This window comes from Diorhabda carinulata, chromosome 3 (genome assembly GCF_026250575.1).
Source record: "Diorhabda carinulata isolate Delta chromosome 3, icDioCari1.1, whole genome shotgun sequence".
Classification (NCBI taxonomy): Eukaryota; Metazoa; Arthropoda; class Insecta; order Coleoptera; family Chrysomelidae; genus Diorhabda; species Diorhabda carinulata.
The window spans coordinates 31,090,910-31,110,626 of record NC_079462.1 but is presented as its reverse complement, the minus strand read 5'-3'; the positions used below and the strand labels follow the sequence as shown (position 1 = coordinate 31,110,626).

General features: G+C 32.3%; 1 protein-coding gene across 1 annotated transcript in view; it reads left to right on the top strand.

The window, feature by feature from the left end:
* Positions 1 to 1,247: 1,247 nt before the first annotated feature.
* Positions 1,248 to 19,717, top strand: part of LOC130891808 (heparan sulfate glucosamine 3-O-sulfotransferase 1) — a 111,814-nt gene continuing 93,344 nt past the window's right edge. Inside the window, exon 1 of the mRNA XM_057796787.1 lies at positions 1,248 to 1,463. The gene's annotated coding sequence lies outside the window, so the exon portion shown is untranslated. The remainder of the gene's footprint in view (positions 1,464 to 19,717) is intronic.

Sequence of the window (19,717 nt, the reverse complement as noted above, 5' to 3'; positions counted from 1 at the left end):
CTAGACGAGCTCTTGATTTCGGGAAGCTTCTTGTATTATTTTAAAATTTACGCACTTTTTCGACCGATACAATAATTTCATATAACGACGATTAACACAGTATAGCCTACTGCCCTTCGATGAAATTTTCTTGGAAGTAAATTTTGTTTTCGGAATGAGACTGAATTAAATAACTATATTATTAATTACTAAAGTACTGGCAGGATCGCCATGCTAAAAGCTCGTTTAATTCTAAACTCATATATTACAATTTAGAAACTTTTGACATTAGTTTGAACCTGTCCTGCCATCAGATTCATGCGCAGCATAGATTTCTAATTCCAAATTTGTTCTGAATCCTCGTATCCTCGGACCTGGGTGAGGATTTTCGAGCCGGAGCATCCTGTTTGGTATTTTTGTGACATTTACCACGAACTAACCTCAAACCTATGTGTTTTTCTACATACTTTTAATTAAAAAAAAAAAACGTGGTAGTTGAGTCCATGCTTCAAATATCAAGAATAAGTATTCGGCCAGTTAATTATTTAATAAAGTGGATTCAATTCATAATTTTAAATGTTCGTGGAGGAATGTATGTTCAGAACATATTCTGAACAAAGCATACGTTTTTAATACGTTCATAAAATATTCAGAATAGATTAGAAATGTGTTTAAATTATTTACCGCGAATAAAGCTATCGTAATTGCTTTCGCTGAAATAATGGTTCATTCCACTTGAACTAATTGTAAATCACTTTTTATAACTGCTTACGTTTAAAAACCCCATGGAAATATTTGGAATGACAGCAATAATAACGCGGTGTTGAGTATAATTGCTATAGAAAATAAATGAAGCGGTTATCGATTGTTCTCGAGCTAGCAATTAATATAGTGAGCACTTTGAAAAGTGTAGTACTTCACAAATTATTGAAAAATGTGGTTAAAATGTTTGTGTTTTCCCTATTGGGTTCAGTTTTCTTAAGACTAACCTCTAATAGTAGATCATCTACAACTTTTGACGACGTAACTTTCCGTTTTAACTAATCGTTCTTCTCGAACTTTAGGCTTTTTGTACATACATACAGTGTATTTATTATAAATTGATTTTGTTTAAATTTGATTAACTGTCATTGTAGATAATTTATTTCGCGAAAAACTTTACTTTATTCGAAATTCGACAACGTCAGCTCGATTGCAAGTTGCGTGGTCCATTATCGATCTAACTGGAAGCATGCGCTGCGATAGGTTCACAGCCTAGTGGAAAGGACGCAGTAGTCTTCAGTAACTAGTTGAGGTGTATTTGAGTTTGACAGTCGTTAGTCGTGGTAATGCAGATACATACGATGATCCGGTAGTAAAGTGCAATTGTTGACTTTTCGATTATTTTATTCACGGTGTTACATCAAATAAAAAAAAAACGTTTTTCACTGGTTGTCGTTTGAATTGCAAATTACCGTTTATATTTTTAGCTGACTGTCAAAAAGGTAAGATGTGTTTTGCATAAAAATTTTCCAGGAAACTTACGCGAAGATTTGAATTTACTATCGATAGCTTTGTCTGTGGTTAATTTTTAGATTTCAAGAACTGGTTTTTTGAATTTTTCATATTTGGAAAGATGATAGATGTATCAAAACTAGACTGCTCCAAAAATATTTGTAAGCCGGACTAAATTTGATTCATAATAATTGTCAAAAAAAAAGGATTTCATATACTTATTGATTGGTAATTTTAAAAACATGAGAATGGCAGTTAACAGAGATGATATTTTTTGAGATTTCTCACAGAAACCTGCATAAGATTTCATATTTTTCAGGAAATTACCCACCGTTTATTGCTAAAAATAGCTCAAAAAATAGGTTCAAGAACTAATTTTACTAATTATAAGACAGATTTATATTGAAACGATATTTTTATTAATTCTGTAATATATCGTGAATCCTGTTGAATAACTAATAAGTTAGGTCCCATACTATTTTGACACATTTTGAGCTCAAAAACGATTGGAAATTTTGGTTACATGTTTTAGAACTAGTACGCGATACATGCTTGTAATTAATGTACTTTACTACTAAACTCTATAAGGTTGTTATTAACATTACATTGTTTATGTTAATGAAATATCGATATTTGTCAAGATTTAGTTTATTTAGTATATATTTAGATCTGGTGAATAGATTGAAACTTGAGCAGCGATACCAAATTATAGAAAATCTGTCGTTACTTAATAATATAATAACACTGATATATAATAATTGATTTAAATAAATTCGTTTCATATATTTGTATAGATTCGATTCATATAGGTTGGCGGATCTAATGCCAAACTTTACGTCGTCTAGGTGGATCCTGAGTTTGGATTTCTGATGCTGTAATAAGTTTGTGATCTGATACTCCTAGTGTGGCATGAATAGTCGCATTGTATAGATCAGGGTCTGTTGTAGAAAGCTAGCAAAGCTTCCATCTCGATCGGGAATTCTGGTTGGCTCATTCATAAGTTGGATCAGTCTGTATCTGTTGGCAAAATCTTCAGCTTCTTGTTCCTCTCCGTCAATTCTGTTGGAAAAATTCCACCAGCTGACTTAATGAACATTAAAGTCACCAGCGATTAAAATATCCGCGTTTGGATGGTTGGAGTTGTTGCTTAAAGCCACATAACATCAAATTCTGAAGGCTCAAGATTCTCTTCCCGCTGACAAGATATATCTGAATCGGATATGTAAGTTGTATCCAGGATATTCAAGGTGGACATTTTGGATGAGATCATCTTTGTTTCTGCTAGAGCCAAATTACGAGGTTTTTTCGACTGTACATATTGGTGTACAGATACTCTCCAGATCAGCCTTCATTCGGAGTTTCTAACGAGAGGCTATTTTAAATCCGCAATACTTTGGTCTCTAAGGTGCCACCATGGGATTTGTTTGCCTTTTTTCCTTTCATGAGGATTTGATTCATATAGATTTTGATTCCATATTTAAATTATAATAAGTATTGTGTGAAACACATTCGGGAAACAATTTTTCTGTAACTCGAATTTTTTCTCGCGACTCGGTGCGAATTCTTCAAATTCCATTCTTAGAATTATTTCATTTTTATCAAAATTTATTAAAATTTCATTTATTGGAACAAAATTTTGAAAGAATCTGTATTTGTTACACTGAAAACCGAGTGTTTTGGTTTCTTTTTGTTAATAACCAAAAAGCTGTTTCTGTTTACTCGTGAAAGAATAATGTCCGACAGTTTTATATCCAGAGACATCTAAATCATATTAACACTTTCGAAAACATCCTATTTGTGCCAGAGGCTCGATTTATTTTATTGCTCAATGGACAGGTATGTTGTAGTACTTTGTTTGTTGTTGGAAATGTTTGGAATAAAATCCAACTGTGGCCAGCACTACGATATCTAACAGTGATAAATTTACATCAAGGTATGTTCCAAATAATACTTTTTGCTAACAATTCAATCATTTTATTTGAATATTTTTGAAATTTTATCACAAAATATTTGTTGGAATTTTACATTTGTGAGATGTTAGTGAGTTTGTTTGCAGATTGGTGGAATGATAGTTGACCTTCTATAACACCTTTAAAGGCTCTTTCCGTGTTTTCACTTGAATAATTTCCTCGATAAGGGGTGCCAAGCTTGTAAACGTTTCCGTGGCGTCTTTCTCTTAAAAATAACAGGTGGTGTTTCTGCCAAGTTGTTTTGATCGCATTAATTTTGAGGTTATGCGTAAGTATGTAAGTATCGAGCAAAAATCCGACGATTGTTCAGCAAGAGCTTTGTTAATCAAAACAAGTATTGTCAAACGATTCAAAAGGTATGTTCATTTCGTATCGCTTTATTTTTTGTTATTCAAATCTTGTCACCACATGCCAAAACTTTGTTCATTAATTTTCTTTCACAGAATTGTGAACAAACTAATAAGTTGCTTTTATATAAAGTACTGAATATTGTTTTTATTGAAATTGTAAAAGTGAGATACTGATTTTTGTGTACATTGACAGGTACATTTTCAAACTATGTTCAATAAACTGAACATTTTGTCAGCTTTGGATTTCATCATTTCTTAACAAAGAACCCAAATCCACTGAAAATAACAACATAAGATTATATAAATATTTTTCTCTATTCCGGTGTTTCTTGAACGATTTTTGGTAATTTTCTTTATTGGGTAGGTACCCCTGAATAACAGTTTCATTTTGACAGCTGATTGAACGATGTCATTATTAGGTGATGTGTGAGTGTGGTGTGAGGTATTTCTAACCTAAAATAAAAAATAAATAGATGGTTTAATATATTGAAATTATTATGTGTCATTCTCTAAATTATTTATGGTGGTAGAGACCTCGCAACTCTGGTGGTGTAAATTTAAAAATTAAATCAAACTTTTAAATTTAAATAATATTTCTAAAGTCAACTGTCAAACATATAGGTACTACCAACTGACCACCTACGTTACGGTGTAATTTTCCTACGCGCTCGTGTTCGAATTGGACTCTTGCTGGAATAAAAAGACTTCTGTCACTTTTTTTTAATATACTAATTCACACTTATTTTATCTTATCAAATGGCACTGGTGTCCGATATATGCTTTTGGTCTTCCTAACCTTCAAGTTGACGCGCCTGTATAAATAGCGATTGGTCTTTATAATTTGAAGAGGATAGCTTGGAGGAGCAGCTTAATACATAGATCAATCTGTGTGAGGTTTTCCAATTAATTCATTATTACGTGTCAGAGCATTTTGCACTCAACTTCTGTATTTCGTTTAATGAAAAAACTCTCAGTTTTCACACGTTCTTTTGTCACTGCTGACAGTATAATTACATTAATCAAAATAACATCTAAAAAGGAAAATGAGCTAAAATGAAATTACGCACGAATTAACAAAATTGTACGCGGTAATGTAGTCCAGGAAGTGAACGCAATTACCTTAATCAAGAAAATTGTTAAATTCGCTACATAGAGTATGAAGTGTATACTTATGTATACTTACGTGGGTATCAGATACATCAAAGATTCGAAGTTCAGGTATCCAACTCACTAGTCAAACCATTGCATTTTAACTATTTCAAGGGAACAGAACCGGGCTGGCCGTTATATTTACGTATAATGAAATTATACGTAAAGAATGGTATAGATGTGCTATAGTGGTTTAAATATAAACAGGAATTATGCTATAAAAATGTTTCAAATCAAGTTACAGAGCTGAAATTTTTTACAGTTTCTCTATATAGTCTACGTGCCATTCAACACATTTTTGAAACCTCCCGGAAGCTTTCCGATGCATTTTTCGTAAAAACTCTCGACTTGTCACGTAACCATCTACGCACGAACCATTCTACCTTCGAATTGCTTTCGAATCGCAGTTCGCCAAATGTCACATGGCGGAAAATCGGGACTGTAATGAGGGTGTTTTCGTGCTTCCTAACCCAATTTTTTCAACGTTTTTATTGTGTGCCGAGCCTTTTTGGGCTCTGGTGAGAGATTTCATCGAGTTTTCTGGAGTTTTAGTGATGTACTCAAATCATTTATGTTGTGACTATTCGATGCAATCAGTTTTCTCCTTCCATTTCATACAGCTGCAGGAGATGCGTGTGAACTTCCCAGCGTGTGAGTTTATACTCAAAATTCAGAAGTATTCGCATCCATCTGGCTGAAATTATCAATAATATCTACGCTGCTGCAAAATACTCCAGCCATATCGCGTACAGTACTGCATTAGTTTCTACAGCACTGATGTTTTCATTGGTATTACATGTTCTGGAGCGCTGCGCATGTGGCCTTTTCGCTCATTTTTTATAAGTACACTAAAAAGTGAGATTTCGGGGTCCTGGCTGTTCTTTACGTTTTGTAACAGAGCTGTCTAACATTCACTTTTTTGACACTAAATTTTTTGCGCGTTTATCCAAAAATTTCGGTTTTCAAAATTGAAAAGTTGATGACATTGTTTATATAGGTGTATAATAGGCTCTCTAGTTGTTAGTTCTAAAAATCTTCTGTTATCACAGGTGTGGGTAGATCTTTAAAAATCGATAAAAGCCGATTTAACAAATTTGTGATGGCATGAACGCACTCGATGTCATCAAGCGTTATTCAAATCTCTGTGTGCTTACCACTATTTTACTATTCTCAAATTATTATAACTTTTTTGAATATTCATTTTCTGTTATTTCAACAATTGTTACTTTTTTTCTCAGAAAACAAATGTAGAAGAGATCTCCACCTCTGAATTAATCGATATACTAAACAAGCTGTACTCACATTTTGATGTGTCCTCTTCAAAGAGACGTTATTTCTGTGAGAATTCCCTAGAGTGAACTAGGAAGCTTTCAACGTGTTTGACTAGACATAGAAGAAAATTCATCCACAAACACCATTTAATAGCTGAAGTGAAACGTGTCTTGGGAACAAGTCAACTGAGACAGTTTTTAAAATATGAGTTTTCATGTAATGTGCAATTTTTCTCTACGGAGAAAATTGAGGTGATTGAGATTCATATTCGCTTTCCTACTAGAGATTAGACCCAAAGTTATAAAATAATAACTAAAATTGTTCAATACGTAGAGAGTCTTCTCTTTAATTATGATTGTTTGTGGTGAGTTAACACATGCGGGCTACACTCAACTCAATACCTGATGGACATCTACATAGTTACTTATTGTTTGTAGGTTGCTACTTAAGCTTTGAGATATGGCAACACTGATGGGAATATGTCAAAACCGACGTGCCAAATCTTGAAGTTTGACATTTTTAATAGAGAACGTACTCAGAACGTGTTGTCAATTGAAACATTTAAACTCGCTTAGCTGGTTTCAAAAATCGACAGTTGTGCCAGAAAACATCGATGCTGTGAGTAAACTGATATTGCAAGATCATCATGTGACATACCATTAGATTGAGACATATTTGGGCATTAGCTCCACTCTCATACATTTTTTATTGCTGTCAAAAATATTTTTTCGCGGTGAATATCGTATAATTTGACAATCGCTCAAAAAAAGCACGTGTCGATTGATGTAAAGAAATGATGGAAACAACAATAAGATCGGCGAATCATGGATCTATGTATAAAAAATGGGAACTAAACAACATTCGATTGTATATACTAGCACACCATCATTTTTTTAACAGAAGTTTTCGAGAAAATCAGGAAAACCAATCCCGGAAGTCGAATCATTCTCCACCAATGCGATTTGTCACACGTCACCTCAAACAAAAACGTTTTTTGAACAATCAAAACATCGAATTGATGGGTTATCGGCCTACAGTTCTTGTTTGGTTCAAAGTTCAAAAATAAATTGCAAGGTCAACGTTTTTCTATACCTGAAGAAGCGGTTAATAAGTTCAAATCACATGTATCGGAGGTTTCAAATGAAAAGCATGCTCGATGGTGAATATTTTGAAAAACAATAAATTCATATCCAATTATAAATATTTGTTTATCTGAAAACAAAAATGGCAAACCTCGTATAAATGATAATAATAATGCAAAATTATTTTTATATATTTATCTAGTACAGATGGAAACAATATGAAGGGAAATTGAAAAGTTTCTTTTTTAATTTCGAAACAGTTACATCTATATCAACCATCTGACCGATCTCAACTTTTTGTTTTGGTATTATCCAAATCTACATTGATCCAAATTGATAATATAATTATTCATCTCCATTAAAGAACTCGATGTATTATGATGATCCTTTATTCCTTCCATTGCACAAAATGTAGAGTTTTGATATGAAGTTAACAAATCGACTGATAGGAATAATGGTGTGCATTTAGATATTCATTTCCCGGACAATAATTTATACAACGAAATGACACTATCGATCCGTTTGTTATTAGTAGGTAAAGCAGTACAATTATACGGAAAAACAAAGAACGTTCTGTAATTAACACAGGTAAGTGGTGGACACAGGATTTGATCCTTTGACGTTCACGTATACAACTGTCATGACCGTATTCTACTATAGAAGCCGAAGAAAAAATTATTCAAATATGCTCCAATCGAGTATATCATTTAACAGATAATTTTGGTAACCAATTACCCAATGGCAATTTCTCTTCACTTATAAAAAATCGTTAGATTGAGGGATAACAACACAACACATCACTATGACACTAAAATCTGGCAGAGAGATCACGCGGAAGACGCCTTCTAAGCCTTCGCTGGGTGGGAGGTCTCATTAAAGCTGAGCCAATGTGATGAGATGGGTTTCCATGTGTTAAACTGACTTAATTTTGTGGTCACAAGCGATAACTCTATTGGGTACGTACCAAGGAGCATTTCTAATAATTCTGAGTACTTTCGGATGAAATCGTTTTAGAATTGCTATACTTAAGTTAGATGCAGTGTTCCATAGTTGAGTTTTAGTGTGAGTTTGTATATAACCAGCTTTTTGTCGATTGTTAGTTGAGATTTTCGAACCATTAACCAATAGAGTTTACTGAGTTTTAGACCCAATTGCTTTCTCTTAGTTAGTATGTGTATGCTCCAGGTTAGTCGGCGGTCCAGATGATTTCCAAGGTAATTTGCAGTCTCTTTTTGTTGCATAAGATTACAGTTGGACAGGTTCTCTCTGTTGGTTGTAGGTAATATGCACAGATTTATTCTCCAAGTTCTTAGCCACAAGGAAATAGCGTCCAACTTGTCTACAATATATGAAAGGCCATAGCTGGGTCCTGGTGAGATGCTAGCGTGACAGTGTCATCTACCATCTGCATATGTTGCGGAAGTTACGTTGTTGTATGTGGAAATATCAGCTATGTACGGGCCAAGTGCACTTCCCTGTGGAATTCCTGACATAATTGGATGTAGAGTGATAATATGATCTTGGATTTTGACTTGAAAGTGTCTGTTGTGCAGGTAGGATTTTAGGATTTGGAAAAGGTGGTGCGGGAGGTTTTTCCTGATTTTGTATGGTAATCCATCGTGCCAGACCTTGTCGAACGCCTAGGCGATATCTAAAAAGGCAGTCCAATAGTTTTCTTTATCTTCAAAAGATTTATTATACTTTTTTTGTGACTCGATGAAGTTCTATGTGGGGCATGCTCCTCCCATAATAATAAATTTTAATTCATGTACAAGGAAATTTGGCAACCAAATCAAAATGTACCCGGTTTAGTTGTACAACAAGTAGGAAAAGTTGTATCGGAAATTTTCACGACACTATTTTTTCTATTTAATTCAATTGAATGTAAAGAAAAGGTCAGAAAGCTGAAGACACTTTAAAAATAATTAAGTAAATAGAATTAAAATGGAACTATCCCCTACCACAATTCTCTAAATCAATATTAATTGCTGTGAACAATAAAAGGAATTTTACCAAATTTTTCAAAAAAAATGAGTAGCAGACAATCGGAAATACAATCGGCAACTACTAGAGAGGGATTGAGTAGGTAGAACAGAGCTGAATAAGAAGAAGCGTATGCTATATACATATATAAAAAAACTAAACTTTTATTTCCAAAATTCAACTATACAGGTATCTGTTCTATTTAATTTGGGGGCAATAGTTTCACTAGAAATTCACTAAAATTCACTTTATGTTTTACCTTTGATGGGCGTTGAAGATTAACGTAATTTTAGTATCAACAGTGAGATTTGATTTGAACTTTTTGAGAGAAGTGAAAGATCGACAGAAAATTAATTTCTTCAAATACGTCATTATTGAACAAAAGTGTCTACTGAACCGTAATAACCGAATATTAAAAATATTTGAGGATAATATTATAAAAAAAAGGGTTTAGTAAAACTGAAATACCAATCGAGTATTCAATCTCTGAACTGACAAATTTTTCATTTCAAATTATAATTGATGGTGGAATTTGTACATTTTTGTATGGACAAGACCTGAACGTCTCTTCTGTAAATAATCCGTTATGTTAATTGTAGAAGTTGAGAGTTCACTCATACCAGTATTGAGGTAAATTTTTCAATAGAGTTGACGATTTTATTGGTAACGTAAAGCTACCTAGATGTTAGTTGTCTTTTGAATCAAAATTTTTCAACATGTGACGTTCCGATCTATTCTGGTATTTATCAAAATATATACATACCAAATTTTCATTCAGAATGGACCTAAAATCACGACAATTTCGAAACAAACACATATGAAAGGGTCTAATAAATAAGAATTTGAATAGTTTTATTTTTGATAGACTACACGATGTCTCCTTATTTCAAATATATAAATTACCATCTTCTATGGCACACTAAACAAGCCCTTAAAATCGTTAATTTGGCACCTAGTATATAAAATTGTTTTCCTGTAGAAAAAATTCGTACAAACAGCTAACAATCAATATATTTCGTGCCTTTGTGTTGTTCAGAATGCGTGGCATATTTCATATCCGTTTGCCTGTGATTCGGTAAAGGCCAAATATTGGTTACTATTGTGTCATTCAAATATTAAATCTTTAATCAACTTAATTCGCTTACGCCCATTTCGTTTATAAATAGTTGTGATCATCATCAAATAAAAATGTACAAAAGGTGACGCGAATTACAAATCGAGTTCAAAATGATCGAAATTCTGATAGAAAGTTGTAGTTAATACAGGGACGGGTCAATAAAATGTTCGATAAAACATTATTTTATTCCTCAATCTAGTATCCTTAGAACTATGTACAGGGCCCATGAAGATTTCAGTTTTTTCAAGTTTCTACGAAAACCATTAATTTGAGATATATGAATTTACTAACGAATTTCCCTCAATTTAAAGCGTAGAATCCATTGGCGAAGAGAAAAATGGGGGTTACCGTTGAAAAAATTAAGTTTTCGAAGTTTTTAGATAGCGATTATAGATTTTGGTCAAGGTTTTCAAAGCTGTAAGTGTTATTTGTCCAAATCCCAAAAATATTAGACCTGAGCCACTTAAACTTAGAAATATAATTTTTTAGTTTTTTAGTTTTAGTATCCAAAAATTTCGAAAATGTGAAATAATTAAAAAATGGTGGACTTTATGCATACTATGGCCCATATAAAGTTATAGTGAAATTTTGCGTAGATTCCAAAAATTTAATAAAAACCATATCATTCCGTTCAAAATAACGAAGTTTGGGTCCACTTCCGGTATAACTGGAAGTTTCAGAAAACTGAAATTTTTTAAATTAAAATGATCATTTCGGAAAACCCAAGCAAGCAAATTTTCAACACTAATCTTAGTACTTTCCCATATACATATCGATTCAGCTCGTCGTGAAGGACCAAGTTTTTTTATATTTTGTTTATAGTTTTTACAATTTGTTTCAAAAGGATCACAAAAATATATATTTTAAGTGATTAAATTCTCTCAAGGATGGATGAAGAGGATCTTCGATTAATGCAGAAGATCCTAAGGAAGATATTGGGACCTGCCAAGACCAATGAAGCATAATGAACCGTGAAATCAAGAACAAGGTGAACAATGGTAATATAGGGATAGTGGTAAAGATCCAAAGGTTTGGACATGGTTTGAATATATACGAAGAATAGATCCCAAAGCCCTAATACGGAAAGTAATAGAGTGAAAGTCAGCCATAGAACGGCCAAGAGGTCGACCAAAAGTACGATAAAAACAACAAGTAATTCAGAATATTGCAGTGAGGAACTGGAGACAAGTCGTTGAATCCATCTCCAGAGTCAAATCTTTTACGGTTGAGCCATTTCTTCAGGTTAAGAAACATAATATAGTCACTATGTACTGAATTAGAAGAATATGATGATTTTTTTAATCTCATCCTCATTAGATCAATCGAATAATATAAAAAAATATTAGTCGATATAGATTATACCACGTGCATAGGAAAAAATGTTTGCTATCATTGATAATTCACTATTTTGTAGATCTGTTGTATGTTTAAGTGGATCTACATTTCGCCTACCGCAACAAAACCGAACAACTCCTTAGAAAATGATATACAATACCGATTAAGGTCGATTGCTAGCAAATAAGGTACGAATTTTGTCAAAAGCTTTCTCGTACCCAGTGTTCGTCCAAAATTGAAATCAGTGACTCATTTAAGATGGTTTCATAATACTTTGTACTTCAAATTTCCAATTGGAAAACACTATATCGTGATGTCTTTAATTGTTTCGTCTTTTCTACACATTTCTCGTTTATAAATACTTATTCAACGTTTTTAGATATCATAAAATGGCTTCATTAAAAAACATATCATTAAATTTACTATGGTGGTTAGTATAAAAACAGATTTAATTGCAATTTATTTTGTAGCAACGAAGTTTTCACAGAATTTGTTGATAATATAAAAAAACGTCATGAATTCCATTTCATATTTGTTCGTTTTCATCTCTCCTTCATTTCCTTGATATAATGTCGTGCATTCCAGCTAACACTAATATTACACATCTGTCAGATAAATAGAAAGTAATTAAGGAAAGAACGCCGAGAGCTAAAGTCATATTGGAAACATCACAAAATAATTGAAGCGATTCACATTTCTCTCCAGGAGCTTCTACGTTTAGTACGAATGAAGTTTTTAATAAATAGTTTCTGCTTACTGAACTGGAAGATTTAATGAATGTTTCTGATAAATCTTATTATTAATTTCATTTAGTTACGAAAAAAAGTTCTACTCTCATTTCTATTAACAATACCATTGTCATTCGAATTATTACAATATTTTATGACAAAGGACAAACGTCGTAATCTGTGAAAAATAGATTGAAACATCATGAATAGGATAACAAACAGATGTAAAGCAATATAAAAAATAAAAAATAACAGGTACATATAAAGAAGTAGAAGTATAAATATTTTAGAGTCTGTTTATAATAACGAGGAATCAGCAGCGAGAAAATTTAAACTGGAATCAGTTTTTTTAAAGAAATCTTCTTCAATATTTCGTCTTAATATTTGACTTTAATGAAATATTATTCGAAATGAACATCCTGGGACAATTTCTACATGATTCAATCCGCATCAAAGTAGGTTTAAATTGACAAACTTCTTTGTTTTTCGTTGAATGTCTAGTTTCAAAAAATTTGAATTCTAAGCTTGACTGTTACTTGGAAAATTAACAATAGAGTAAAATTAGATAACAACTTGCACTGTTGGAAACAATATAATTAAAATAGGAACTTTCGATTGATACTTGTTTCATTTTATGTTAAAAACAATGATGTTATTACTTAGATACACTCTCAGATCGATGCTATATTACTCACTTTATAGCCCCACAAAAAACTTTATTCACAAAATGAAGTTGGAGATTTTGAAGTGGTTAGAGAAAGCTTTCGACAGCTTTTCTCGGCAAAGTGACTTTCCGAAGAGGGGATATAAAACAAGCTCCTCACGTTGATACTTCTGAAACCCTTTTGATTTTAAAAACGATGAGAGGAATTTTAACAGAAACATAAGATATACTCTGTCTTTTATTTGTTGAAATTCAAGGAATTTCATTCTACGATATTCCATTTTATGGAGGTAGCAAATAATTTGAAGAAAAATTGGGATACAACAGTGAATATTGATCAATAACAGAGATAAATATTCAACTAAATTATTATTAACTGATGCTCGAAGGATTTATTGTGCCCCCTTCTCCACTCAGTTTCCGAGAACTGTTTAAAAGTCTTATTTTTTTACCACCGATTCTTTAATAAATTTTAAAAAAACCTCTGACAATCTTCCTGTTCTATACAATGAAGATTCTGAGTATGAGGAGGATTATATAAAAGTATTTCTTGTCTTTTAACCCCCATAGTATGCAGTTGTCTCTTTCGATACGTTTGAATTTCTTGGATATCCATTAAGTCTACCGGTCACTGCAGGTTTACTTTCCCAGTAGTATATTGGCTAGTTAGACTACTGGTCACAATTTCTAACATTCAATGGTAATCTTTTTCTATATAATCGTGTTTTAATCTCATTTCTTCTTGTTACTATATTGTTTATTGAATTTCCTCAAGAAACCAGAATGTTTCGAGTTCTATCTTTTTGGCATGTTGCAGAATTCCAATTTTCTGACTAGTGTTTAGAGTTTTTTTTCTCTTCTCTACTTAACGTATGCTTATACTTTTCTATAAACTTCTGCAATCCACCACTCTATGTGAAGTTCAAATTTATTCCTATAGTTTCTGAAGAGCATGCTTAAATTGACTCATAAACTTGTATGAACTCTATTCATCCAATCAATAGCTCTGTAAGTGATGCTAGGTTAAAAATGGCGGTGGATATTCACCTTAGAGATCTTCAGTTGCCATATAAATTAGCTCTGGCGAGTTATCTGCACAGTATTTTTGTTTTGTGTTTTCTCCTTTTCCATAGAAGTTTACTAACCAGCGTTATACTTATTTTTAAAAACTCTTTCTACTTAATCAACTATACTTTTCAAATTTTGCGCATCAAAAGATGACTAAATTGAGGCTTATATTACAAATTTCTAAAATCTAAATCGAATTCTATCTGGAAAGCAAAAAAAATTAATGTTCTCTACCTTTTCTAAAAGTGTTCTACTTTCCGGAATGATCCAAACCGGTGTTAATGAAATGGCTCTTCGAATAGCATACCATCAACCTCTTTTCTTATAGGAAAGTCAAAAAAGTGGATGGATTCTTGCATTTGGGAGACTTTATGTACCGGTAAAACTGAGATTGAATCATGTGTGTGGGAATATTAGTTCTGTACATAAGATCGGACCAAGTGCACTTCCCTGTGGAACTCCTGAAATAATTGGATGAAGAGTGATAATATGATCTTGGATTTTGACTTGAAAGTGTCTGTTCTGCAGGTAGGATTTTAGGATTTGGAAAAGGTTGTGCGGGAGGTTTTTCTTGATTTTGTATGGTAATCCATCATGCCAGACCTTGTCGAATGTCTGGGCGATATCTAAAAAGGCAGCCGAATAATATTCTTTATCTTCAAAAGATTTTTTATTATACTTTTTTTGTGACTCGATGAAGTTCTATGTAGGGCATGCTCCTCCCATAATAATAAACTTTAATTCATGTACAAGGAAATTTGGCAACCAAACCAAAATGTATCTGGTGTAGTTGTACAACAAGAAGGAAAAGTTGTATCGGAAATTTTCACACTCGTAGGAAAAGTACTTTCCGACACTATTTTTTTCTATTTAATTCAATTGAAAGTAAAGAAAAGGTCAAAAGGAGAAGACAATTTATAAATAATTAAGTAAATAGAATTATCCCCTAACCAAAGAGTTGTACCAAACTGGTAGCTGTAGAGCTCCAAAAAAATAAGCAGGAAAGAATTGGGAATACAATCGGAAACTACTAAAGAGGGACTGAGTAGGTAGAACAGAGCTGAATAAGAAGTAGCTTATGCTATACACATATATAAAAAAACTAAACTTTTATTTCCAAAATACAACTATACAGGAATCTGTTCTCTTTAATTTGGGCCAATAGTTTCACTAGAAATTCACTTGTTGTAGATTAACGTAGATTTAGTATATTACAATTTCTAAAATTTAAATCGAATTCTACCTGGAAAGCATATAAAATTAATAACCATCATTCTCTTGAATACAAAACAGAACGGGTAAAACTATTTGGATATATAGGGCACATTGAAAAGTGATAAATGTAACGTATAATGTCCTTTACCTAAAAACATTTTCTAAAAGTGTTCTACTTTCCGGAATGATCCAAACCGGGGTTAATGAAATGGCTCTTCGAATAGCATGCCATCAACCTCTTTTCTTATCGGAAAGTCAAAAAATTGGATGGATTCTTGCATTTGAGAGGTTTTATGTGCCGGTAAAACTGAGATTGAATCATTTCACATAAAATAATCGTTTTAGAGATGAAATTGTTTGCAAATATTATATATGAGGTGATTTACGGCGCTTGAAATACAAAATGTGATGTAAGATTTATGTATTGTGAGTTTTTTACAATTTCTAACCATGTTATGCTGGAAATCATATTAAATTTGTTATTTCAAATGTAGATCTCGAGCTTAATTGTTTCTGATAAATAAATCCACTGTCATTTACAAAGATAATATAGAGAGTGTCTCATAAATAATATCGATTTACAATGCTCGCTTTGTTTATTAAATAATTGTACAAAAGGGAAGCTTTATATTCAAATTTCTTTCCACGCAAGAATTTTGCCATGAATCTGAATAAATAGTAATCTGACGGTGCAAGGTTCGGTTTAAATGCTAGATATGGTACTAGTTTTTGAAACTTATTCCGCGTATGTATATTTCTCTGAGAAAGCCTCATAATTTCAAACTTCACTAAACTTTTATAATTCCACCAGATACAAGATTTTCGGATTTTAATACGACGAGCTCCGGTAATTGTCCTTTTTCTAATCACTGATTTTCAGTGTTCGGATTGCTTGGATAAATTCATGTTTTAAGTAACAATGCTTCTAATTGGGCGATCATTCTTGAATTTCGATTAATTCGACAATTTTTATAGATCCTACATTCTAAATGGCGATGTATGGTAGGGCTAGAAGGTCCAAGTTCTGTTTCTTCTCCTTCGATTTCATATATTTTCTTGTTGACACGGGTGCTTTAAAATTTTGCTTCTAATGCAATACACACATTTCATATTTATCGAACTGCATACTATTATAAAAACGTACTTCTTCTCGAATAAACAACCGACATTACTTATTTGACATCCTCTCTGTCTTAGTACATATGACCGCCCAATAGTTAGGCTATTGGGCGGTCAGGAGTCATAGGCGGTCGGCATGTTGGGAAATAATGAAGTTACATCAATGGAGATTAAAATTTTCCCATCTTAAATTTGTGTACTTTCCACGTTGTTGATAAATTCTTCACTGAATAACTCTCAGGTTTGATAAGTAATTTTCAAACTTCATTGTTAACTGGCGTCGGACAGTGTAATTGTGAGTGTTGACTTAACTTCTTATAGACAGTCTTCATTTTTTCCCCTAACTCTATAATTTTTGTTTTGATAATTTTATTGACTTCTTCTTCTTAATTTTTGTATTTTGTAGATACCAGTCTATTATTTAAGTTACAATATCAAGTTAATTCATAAACTACGTTGGTCAATCACGATAACATATCGTCAAAGTAATTTCAACGTATCGTCTGCGATGTTAAGATTCAAATTAGCTTATCATGTTAAATGGATATTCATAGATCTCATAATTCACTACCGGCGTCCGGGTGGGTGCATCTGTGGAAGCCGCCGCCGACGCGTCCTAGATCTTAGGGTTAATTAAACCATGTTTATCAATATTTCATCGGAGGCGTTCCGGACCTTCATGTTCAGTTCTGTCGAAATCTATTCATTAAAACTTTTAAAGATACGTGGTTGGTGTATGTATAGGATATTGATTACATCCTGTGTTTGTTATCCGAACACAAATTGCTTCTCGTATCTAGATACAGAATAACAGAAACAAGTTCGTTTATGCTGCGAAAGGTTTCAAATAAGTTCATACGAGAGCGGGCTTCAATTATTTTATGTTAAAGTTACATCTAATTAAGAGCTATACTAAACATCATGTTATTTAATTAAATTGCTTAACAAATAAGTTTCATTTATCAATCAAAGTTGTTGTTATCATGAAGAAAAGTTATTTATTTCTCCTCTAATTTGCCTCTATAATTACAATCGAATATTCTAAGAGAGACAGAAGCGAACAGAATTTTTGACACCGCCTTGTTATATAATCCGGCAATCCAATTTAGACATTCGAAGTAACATAATTTCCCATAAAGCTAAAAATCAGTAAAATTGTTTAAAATACAATTGATCATAGAATTTGAATGTTTATTATTATTCAAATCAAAAATGAGTTTTCGCAATTTTCAACGAAACGGTGAGTTTTAGCATAAAAATACCTTTGACAAAAATTGTAGACCATAAAATTATCTACAAAAAACGAATCGATACTTTTTTCCCGCAAGTCACCGTTTCTGAGATATAATGATTCAAAAAGTTGTAAAAATTTTGAGACTTATTGTATTTATAAGAAATTTCTGTTGACTGGTGGGAACTATCATAAGTTCATCAAATAAATTATCAATTGACGAAGATGTTGCTAACGTTCGACGATGTTGTTCTGTAGCTTTGGTATTTCTCGTGCAATCATTATAGCTATTAAATACGACAGTAAATCTGAAACATTAAAACTTTTACAACTTTTTGAATCGTTATATCTCAGAAACGGTAGATCGTAGAAAAAAAAATATCGATACGTTTCTTGTCAATAAGTTTATGATCTACAATTTTTATCTAAGGTATTTTTATAATAAAATTTAAGGTTTTGCTAATAATCGCGAAAAACTCATTTTTTTAACCTTTGACCTTGAATAAAATTTTTTCAATACACGGAAATGATTTTCAGCTTGATGAGAATTTGTGTAGCTTCACTCTTATTTTTTGGTCTAATTTGACCGGACTAATATACAACTTGAAATCGTAGAAAACCCTTGAAAACTAATACAGGTGTAATAGAAAGGACTACCTCGGACTTCCCGAATGTATTCATTCAATTTTTAACGCTTTCTCTGAATTATTTACACTATAGTCGCAGAATAGGTATTCCTTAAGGTTTCCGATGTCTTATTAGGCTCATTACACAGGTTAATAAAATTTTTTTGTCGCTTTAAAACTTATTTCAAGTTTTGCATATACTACTGTGAATACGCGAAACGATAACTAGACATAAAGAGAACTAATTTCATATAATTTATTTTCAATTTTGTATTGAGAGTTTCGAAATTGTTGAGGTCCTCATCTGTGGTCTAAATACTGGAGATGACGCCATTGATGATACAGTGATGTAGCTGTTGGTAGCTTAGTTGTTGCTTAAGTGCTTCAGTCTAGTTTCTGGTAGTTATTGCAGATATAGAAAACGTTTTGATATAGAGATTGAGCTTCGATCTGTTTCAAATAGAGTTGGAGATCGAAGTAATTTCTTTAATAACTCGAAAGTGGCTATAAAACAATAACTACCACGCTGTGACAATTCAATAATAGGAAATAGAGTAACGTCTTATTGTGAATGAAGAAAGGAAACAACTAAAAACGTAAAAATTTTTGCAATCCCATTAGGCGAAAGTGCTATTGAAATATTAACATGTTTCTCATATTCATCAAGAGATACAAATTAAAGTGATGTCATAGTTTTTGCATTTCCAGACGCAGCTTCATTGCAAGACTAAACAAATCATCTTTTTTACAGAACTTCTGAATTATTGCTTTAAATAAATAAAATTCCGCATCGTATTTAATGGGCACGGCACTGCGCCATCCAGTGGAAAAGATAATTATTGTCATTTTTTACTTTATCTTTCATTTTTTCGTATTTAAAAAAGGAAATGTCATTTCTCGAGAAATTTTTATAAAACCAACTATGAAGCTGAAGTATCATCTCTTATTTACTGTTTATACAAAGACAAATCTATTGAAAGATCAGTTTCAATTATATATTTCATAATTTATTATTTGTAATAATAATACAACATTCTATAGTAAAGCTATATAATATCACATGTTTATTGCTTTTATTATTATATTTATTTTCATCAACTCTAAGCTAGATTACCATGATGTATATGGCTGTTTGAATTTTTTTTCTATCTTTTGTTTGTTCTCGTATTTCATCTCATTTTATATCCCGCTTCTATCACATTTTCACTCCATGCTTTTCTTAGTCTTCTTCTGTAATTTTTACCTCTTGTATATGTAAACCATATCAATTTTACTTCATATATCTTGTCTCTCATTGGCTTTCTCATTATACTCCATTTCTAATTTTCAATTCGA